Below are 9387 nucleotides of genomic sequence, written 5' to 3' on the forward strand. Positions count from 1 at the left end.
TACAACATTCCTTCATGATTCTGTCCCTGATATTTTTAAACTACCAAGACATAAGATAATCAATTTGATGTACAGCATGAGAAGTTATCCATCTGGTTTCCTTTGAAGCAGAGCATGGTCAATAGATAACATTACATCTGGTTGCTCACTACATGTAATGGTTTCTGTAATACTTATTGCATTCTATTTAGTATTTTAAAAAACTGCTGGCTAAACTCAAAGCTCATTCATAGAATTTTATGTTAAGTATTTCACAAGTTTTATTTCTTAATTCTTAAGATAAAATTTGCTTTAATGCTAATGTTATTACCATTTTAATGTTGGGAAAATTGTAATTAAAGGCACGAATTATATGGCCCAAAGACACACAAAGGAAGGAAATGAGTCAAAGTTTCCAACAGTCTTTCAGCAATACAAAATGATAAGTAAAATCTCTCCATTCTCTTACACTCTCAATTCAATATTCATGTTGTCCAATTAATAATAGCATAGCAATGCCCATCGTGATTTTTTTTCTGTCACATTATGTCTTCAACCCAGATTGTTTTGGTGGCATTGGCTTATCATGCACAGAACTGAGAGCACAAATTGAGGTCCAAAGAGGGGCAAATTTCTTCTGTACCACAGTTCGTTTCCTTTTTAAAAAGTAATAAAACTTTCAAATATCATCACTTACATTTTTTAAGAATCCAGAAGCAAAATGAATTTACATATAATCAGTCCAAAATGCTTTAAAATTAGTAGATAATAAAACAGGATCCCGTGAAGTAAATATTTTTCTACTTTTAAATTTATTTTTAAAGCCTTGTGCTGGATGGCCACACCTGTAATCCTGACTACTTGGGATATCTACTCTGGAGCGCCAGATCTGTGGATAACAGTTGGAAGACAATCAGAGCAAAAGAAAGAAAATTCATTATTTTTCAAAACTTCTAATGAACTACCAAAGAGCCAGGAATGGTGATGTAGCTTTTATAGTACCTCATCAATCTAGAGAGGAAATGCCTAGCAAGGCCTTGAAGTCCTGAGTCCAAACTCTGAGCATGCCAACACAAATGCACGAGTACTCACATGTGCGCGGGCTCGCGCGTGCACACACACACACACACACACACACACACACACACACACACACACTTTTTCAAAATACTTTCATGTCAGTGTTTTGCATTAATTTCTTTGTTAACGATATTATATAGGGAAAATAAACTTTTCCTTCTCAGATCATTTTCATACATTTTTATTGTAAAAGTACTGTTCACAGGGCTCACATTTACATGAGAAAGTTAATGAGTACATTTCCTAACAAGCCTTGTTACCTCCTCCTTTATTTTCCCCCACCATCCTTTCTCTCTAACCTCCACAAGTACCCTCTCCTCCCTGTCTCCCATGCCCCGCCTAAATATAAACTTCATTTTTCATCATAGTGTCTTGTGCATCTCATTGTTACAATGGGTCAACCTGTATCCCTATTTAAGCATTGTGTTTTTTCCTTTCCCCTCCCCAAATTAGAGAAGTGTATATATAAGATATTGGTGCACCAACTTCAAATCCAGTGAAAACAGGTGTTATAAAGTGGGGGAGGAACATATAAAGAAACAAAAATATCACATCATACATTGTAAGTCCATTAAAAACAATAGCAAGAATGAAAAAACCACTTGTGTCAATATCTTGGAGTACATTTCCCTTAACATCATCTTATCTAGTCATAGGTACATAGCTTTTGACCTTTTTTATTTATCCCAGACATATATGAATAACTGAAAATAAGGGAAACCAGGGGTCCTGTGTTTCTTTGGACTTGTCTTACTTCACTTAGTAAGTTTTTTTCCAAGTCTTTCCATTTCTTAATAAATTGAGTGATGTCATTCTTTCAGATGGAGGCATAGAATGCATGTATCTATCTATCTATCTATCTATCTATCTATCTATCTATCTATCTATCTATCTATCTATCTATCTATCTATCAAATTATCTTGATCCATTCATCAATTGAGGGGAATCGGAATTGGTTCCATACCTTAGCTATCGTAAATAATGGTGCAGTAACATAGTTGTGCTGGTAGTTTTATTGTGGTCTTGTTTGTGATCATTTGGGTGAGTGCCCAAAAGTGGGATTGCTGGGTCATGGGTGGGCTTTATGTGGAGTCTTTTGAGGAACCTCCATACTGCTTTCCAAAGTGGTTGAACAAGTTTACACTCCCACCAAGGATTCAGTAGGGTTCCCTTTTGTCCACATACCCTCCAGCACCTGTTGTAAAAATATGGAACACTTCAAGAATTTGCATGTCATCCTTGCACAGGGGCCATTCTAATCTTTTCTGTTTTGTTCCAATGTTCGTGTATTTCCTGCTGAATTGAGCACAGAACATTTTTTATATATGAAGTGAAATTCATTTTCTTTCTTTTCATTGTGAAAATACTGTACAGAGGAGTTACAATAACATGTGCAAGATAATGAATACATTTCTTATCAAGCATTGTTGCCTCCACTTTGTTTCCCCTTGCTCTACCTTCCCAAACTCCCACTAGCTCTGACACCTGATCCTCCCCCCCAACAACGTTGTAAATTTCGTTTTACGACATAACGACTTCTATATCTCATTGTTGCAATGGGTCCAACTGTATCCCAATTTAAATGATATTTTTTCCCTTCCCCTCCAAAAATTATACCAACATCAAATACAGTGAAAGCAGGCGTTAAACTGTAGGGGAAGAACATACAAAGCAACATAGAAATCATCTTATAAATATATTAGAAACAATTGGATTAAAGAAAAATCATTTGAATACTTATCTTTGGGTATATTTCCCTAACATCAGCTTATCTGACCTTTCCTGCTTGACTCAGACATATACTAGTTATTGGAAATAAGGGAAACCGTGAGACCTATGTTTCTTTGGGCCTGGCTTACTTAACATACTTTTTTCCAAGTCTTGTCATTTCCTAACACATGGGACAATGTCATTCGTTCTGATGGAGCCAAAGAATTCCATTGTGTATATATACCACATTTTTTTGATCCATTCATCTACTGAGGGGCATCTGGGTTGGTTCCATATCTTAGCAACGGTAAATAATGCTGCGAAAACATATTTTTTTTTGAGTTCTGGGCATGTTTTAGACACGAGACCCTTGTCCATTGTATGGCTAATGAAGATCTCCGAATCCGTGGGCTTTCTATTGATCTTGCTAGCTAGCTATGTCCTTTGCCATGCAGAAGCTCTGCAATTTCATGCAATCCAATAAGTCCAACTTTTTTTGATTTGTTGTGTTTCTGGGTCTCTATTAAGAAAATTTTGGGATGTACAAGGAGACTTAGAGTTTCTCCTATTCTATCCTGTACTTTTTTCAGACTAGGAGTTCCTAGTTGTTTGGTCCATTTGGAATTGATTCTTGTGCAGGGTGATATATAAGGATCTAGCTTTAGTTTTCTACAAGTAGTTAACCAAATGGGCCAGCACCATTTACTGAAGAGGCTGTCTTTCTTCTATTCTATGTTTTAGATTCCTTATTGAATATTAGATGGCTACAGGTCTGTAGGTACATTTCTGTGTTTTCAATTCCATTCCATTGGTCCTGAGGTTTGTTCTTGTGCCAGTTCCAAGCTGTTTTCTTTACTATGGCTTTGTAGTACATTTTGGAATTTGATATTGATATTACTCCAGCACTGTTTTTTCTGTTAAATATCGTTTTTTTTTTCTATTCCGTGTCTTTTATTGTTCCATGTGAATTTTTGGGTTGCCTGTTCTATTTCCTTGAAGAATGAAGTTTGAATATTAATAGGTATCACATTGAATTTGTAGATAGCCTTGGGAAGTATTGCCATTTTCATGATGTTGATCTTTCCAATCACGGAGCATGGGTGATTTTGCCACTTTCTAAGTTCTGTTTTGATTTCCTTTTTCTTTTTTTTTAAGTTTTCATCATAGAGGTCCTTCACTTCTTTGGTAAAGTTAATTCTTAGATATTTCATTTTTTGTGAGGCTATTATGAATGGAGTTACTTTCCTATTCAAGCCACGCTTTTCTCATTGTCCGCATACAGAAAAGCCATTGATTTTTGAAGGTTAATTTTATACCCTGCTACTTTGCCAAAGTTTTGAACATCTTGAGTAATTTAGGAGCGGAGTCCATGGGATTCATTAAATACAAATCATGTCCTCTGCAAAGAGAGAGAGGTTTACTTCTTCTTTCCCTATTTAGATCCCTTTTATGTTAGCATCTTGTATTATTGCTGTAGCTAGGCATTCTAATACTAGATTGAAGAGCAGTTGAGAAAGTGGTCATCGTTGTCTCATTCCTGATTTTAAAGGAATTGGCTTTAGTTTTTCACCATTGATTATAATGGTGGCTGTAGGTTTGTCATATACATTCTTTATTGTATTGAGGAATGTTTCATGGATTCCTAATTTTTCCAGAACCTTCATCATAAAGTGGTGTTAGATCTTGTCAAATGCTTTTTCTGCATCTATTGAGATAACCATATGGTTCTTATCCTTGTTCTTGTTAATGTGATTAATAATGTTGATTGATTTGTGAATATTGAACCAGCTTTGCATCCCTGAAATTGAATCCTGTTTGTTCATGGTGTATAATTTATTGGAGTAATGGCTGAAGTCGATTTGCCAAAATTTTGTTTAGAAGTTTTGCATCAATATTCATCAAAGAAATTGGTCTATAGTTCTCTTTGGGATGAGGGTGATTATGGCTTCAAAGAATGTGTTTGGTAGTGAACTTTCTCTTTCTATTTCATTGAAGATTTGGAGGAGTATTGGTGTGAGCTCTGCGTTGAAGGCCTTGTAGAATTCTGCTGTAAAGCCATCTGATCCTGGGCTTTTCTTAGATGGGAGGTCTCTTATGGCTGTTTTTATTTCAAGGCTTGATATGGGCCTGTTAAGATGGCTTGCTCATCTTGTTTCAGTTTCGGCATTTCCATATTTGCTTGGAAAAGGCCTATTTCTGCAAAGTTCTCGAACTTATTAGCATAAAGTTTTGAGAAGTATTTCCTTATAATGTTATGAATCTTGTTTGTTTCTGTGGTGATGTTTCCATTCTCTTCTCTGAGTTTATTTGGGTGTGTTCTCTTGTTTTTCTAATAAGATTTCTAACCGTCTCTCAATTTTGTTAATTTTTTTGAAGAAACAACTCTTTTTTTATTCTTTCTATGTTGTTATTGTTTTTTAATTCATTTAATTCTGATTTAATTTTGATTATTTATTTCAATCTCCTGGATTGGGTTTTATCTTGCTGCTCTTTTTCAAGGATGCTTGATGTCTCATTAAATTATTGGTTTCAGATCTCTCCAGTTAGCTGATGTAGGAACTCAAATCAATAAACTTGTCTCTGAGTACTGCCTTTGCTCTCTCCCAGAGGAGCTGGGAGTTTGTGTGTTCATTTTTGTTGAATATCATGAACACTTGAATTTCATTTCTAACCTCTTCCATGACCCACTGGTGGCTCAGCAGTGTGTTGTTCAGCCTCCACTTGTTACAGGAATTTATTTGTTGGATTTAGGTGTTGACTTATAATTTTTGCCTTGTCATCTGGGAGAATGCAAGGTATAACTTCAATATTTCAATGTTTCTTTACAAGTTTGGTTTGTGACCTAAAATGTGTTCTATTTTGGAAAATGTTCCATGTGCTGTTGGGAAGAACGTGTATGCTGATGCTACTGGGTGAAATATTCGGTAGATTTCTGTTAAATATAGTTGATCTATGCAATTGTTAAGGTCTGCAGTGTCTCTGTTGAGTTTTTCCCGAGTTGATCTATCTAGTGTGATAAAGTCCTGAACAATTAATGCCTTTGGATATATGTGAGATTTGAGAGAAAGTACGATTTTCTGAAACTAGACAATTCATCAAAAAGTAGGTCGTGAAATTTTAGAACCATGTACTTCTTACCTAAGCACACATTTAAGAAAAAAAGGCAAGATTGACATGACAAAAACAAAATAAGTCCAGATATTTGTTGTTCAAGAGATGTGTAGGAGGAGAAATACAATTATTCTATACAAGCACCTGTCTTAATGGACACTGCAGCAAGTGGTAAGGTTTGTTAAAAGTTTTAATGTTTTAAATATATTTAATTTTGGGAATTTGCTTATATATGCCATAATTAGGACTGTTTGGCAGGTCATAAAACTTTTCTATAAAGTATTTAAGATTGATGGTAGCAGACATTCTACTAAGTATGTTCATTTTCAGAAACTTTACTAATGAGAAGTTGCAAAGTCTTTGTGTAAAGAAGGCAAGTGAAGAGTTAAGACTTTGTTAACTACACAGTTTATGTTAAAACTTTAAGGCTTCCTTGCTTTATATTTTAGCGAGGAACAAATGATGATATAAGCCATATACAAATCATGAGATGAGTCCTAAATAGTCATCTTAGTGGATAACTTAGTGGATAGCCTATAAAACTCTTGTTGAACATCATAATCTTAGCCAGTTTTAAATATACAGGAATATGAGAAAATAGTAAAACCTAATATGTAGTACACCATCAAATACTGAAAACACTGGTAATTGTTTTGTTTTTTATTTTATTAATCATTAATATTTACTTATTGGCTTTCTTTATTTGTAGCATTGTTTCCCTTGTTGTAATATAATACAACCTTTTGTAAGTCGTCATCAGGAGGTACTCTGAGAAGGTTACTGGGATAGCAAAACCATTTTTTATAGGTGCATGTGAATTTAAAAAGAGGAAAATTAAGAACAAAATATTTATTAAAAAATCTTCAAGTAAAGTGTGAATCAGGAGTATTGATAAATGTCCACACCTAAAATCTTAGTCCTAGGCTGAAGCAGCGGTATTACAGAGTTGAGGCCACAAATGTGAGAGACTGTGTTTTGTTTTGTTTTATATTTTGATTTTGTTGATCATTGCGTTTGAACTCCGGGGCCTGGGTGCTGTTCCTCAGCTCAAGGCTACTGCTATCACCTGAGCCACAGCGCCACTTTCGTCTTTTTCTACTTATGTGGTACTGAGGAATTAAACCAGGACCTCATGCATGCAAGACAAGTAATCTACCACTGAGCGACCTTCCCAGCTCCTGAGAGACTGTGTTTTAAAAAAATATTCTAAAAATTATTTGCTTTCTGCTTTGGGTTATATAATGAAATATATGAATATGAATAGCTATATCTATCTATCTATCTATCTATCTGTAGTCTGATATGGTGCTTGAACTCTTGGCTTGGGAAATCTCCTTATGATCTTCAGCTCAAGGCGACCTCTCTACCGCTTGAGCCACAGAGCCACTTCCAGTTTTCTAGTGGTTTATTGGAGATGAGAATCCTATGGACTTTCCTGGTTGGGCTGGCTTTGAACCACGATCTTCAAATCTCAGCCTCCTGAGTAGCTAGAATTTCAGGTAGAAGCCACAGCACCCGGCTCTTTTTATATTTTTGTGAATTGTCATACTTTGAAATTTATATTAGCTTCGGCCACTTTATCCTTTTCAAAGTCATGAAATATCTTTGAGAGTTTGCTTCTGTGAAGATTGTTTTTGCATTTATAATTTCTTCTTAGTCATTTTTATTTTTTGTGAAAATCAATTTATATTTTATGTTGATGTGTTATCATACATCAGATACCTTCAAATGTACATTTAGAGTCTAAAGATAGCAGTATGAATATTCTCATACAACTCTTGTTTATCTTTTATGCACTTTAAGTATTATGATATTTCTCTGTCTTTTTTTCTCTCTCATTCATTCTCTTTCTCTTTCTGGCTCCATGTCTTCTACTTAGAATTTCTGCTGGTCTACTATTATACTTCAGGATCCACTGTTTTGGGAGGAACATAATAGGGACCATCAGTTATCCTTGCATTCTTCGAGAGTTGTAACAGTGACGTGATATTATTCTTTGCCATTCTAAGTGGCAAGAATTCCCTTTCACTTTTACTACTATGATAAATTTTATATATTTCATATAAAATATTATATATTTTATCTCATAGGAATCATTGGGACAGATAAGATACTTTTAACCTGTGACCTAAATGTTCTTTTTCTTTTACAAACATCATTTTTCTTTTATTATCAGTAAGGAAATACATGTAATGAAAACAAATATATCCTATGGAAAGTAGACCGAAGTTGTTCACAGGGATGAAGAACAAGGTAATGGGGGAAGTAAGTACAAAGGATGCCCATCATAGAGCAAAGATCCTCAGAGTAGTTTATCATGAACACTTTGTGAGAATGACAAGGTGCTGGGAACTAGAGATTAAGTCACAGAACACTTCATATATATGCACTATATTTATATATGTATATTTGTATATGTATTTTTTATGTTACTTCCAAGCCATTTGAAATATCAAAAAGAACGGAAATTCACATACTCAATGCTATAAATTTTCCTCTGAGTATTACCGGTGCTATTGTGTCACAGAGGAGGTAGAATTTTGTGTGTTAACTTGCACTAAATTCCATAAACGCTGGAACTTCCCTCCATATTTCTTCAGTGACTCATTGATGATTTAGCAATGTGTTATTCAGTCTCTGTGAGTTTCGCAATTTTCTGTGATGCCTTTTGATGTTGAGATCTAATTTGGTCCCATCGTGGTCTGACAGGATACAAGGAATAACTTTTATTTTTGAATTTCACATATTTTCCTTGTGATCTACGATATGATCTATTTTGGACAACATTCCATGGGCTGCTGAGAGAAATATATATTGTGACACTGCTACGTAAAATATTCTGTAGATATCTGTTAGGTATAGCTTGTCAATGCAATTATTTAGTTCTGAAGTTTTTTGCTAAATTTTGACCTGGATGGCCTGTCCAGAAGTAAGAATGATGTGTTCAAGCAATCAACAATGTGTTTGGATGTATACATGTTTTTATGTCAATTCGCATTTGTTTGATGAATTTGTGATCTCTAGGATTCAGGGCACTGATATTTAGAATTGTTATATCCCCAGATGGATAGTTCTCTTTATCGATATTTAATGTCCTTCTTTGTCTCTTTTTACTTTCATACCACTTGAATTTAAAACCTATTTTATCTAATATTAGTATGGCTACTGTGGCCTGTTTATGAAGTCCATTTTTAATTAGTAAAGGTGATGTACAGAATTGTTACAATTACATAAGTCAGATAATGAGCACATTTCTTTTTGAACAGTGGCACATCTTCCCTAATGTTCTCCCAGTTTTTCCCTTCCAACCTCTCTCCCCCACAAGTTGTATAGTTCATTTTCAATGTAGTGTCTGTTGAGTTGCACTGCTGCATTTGTTGACTCTTTGTCCCACTATGTCTGTCTTCCCTATTGCCCTTTCCAAACTGACATATAAGACCTAAGGTGTAGAAATAGACAACCGCAACAGAAAGCAGAAGGGAGAAAGCAAAATAATAAATAAAACC

At 34.8% G+C, this 9387-nt stretch overlaps 1 non-coding gene across 1 annotated transcript; it reads right to left on the reverse strand.

Annotated features, from left to right (window-relative positions):
- Positions 1–2262: 2262 nt before the first annotated feature.
- LOC138818267 (U6 spliceosomal RNA) lies at positions 2263–2373 on the reverse strand. Its single transcript, XR_011369030.1, has one exon. It is a non-coding gene; the product is annotated as a U6 spliceosomal RNA (small nuclear RNA).
- Between the last annotated feature and the right edge of the window lie 7014 nt (positions 2374–9387).

Source organism: Dipodomys merriami, unplaced genomic scaffold (genome assembly GCF_024711535.1).
Source record: "Dipodomys merriami isolate MVZ:Mamm:240054 unplaced genomic scaffold, mDipMer1.0.p SCAF_724, whole genome shotgun sequence".
Classification (NCBI taxonomy): domain Eukaryota; kingdom Metazoa; phylum Chordata; class Mammalia; order Rodentia; family Heteromyidae; genus Dipodomys; species Dipodomys merriami.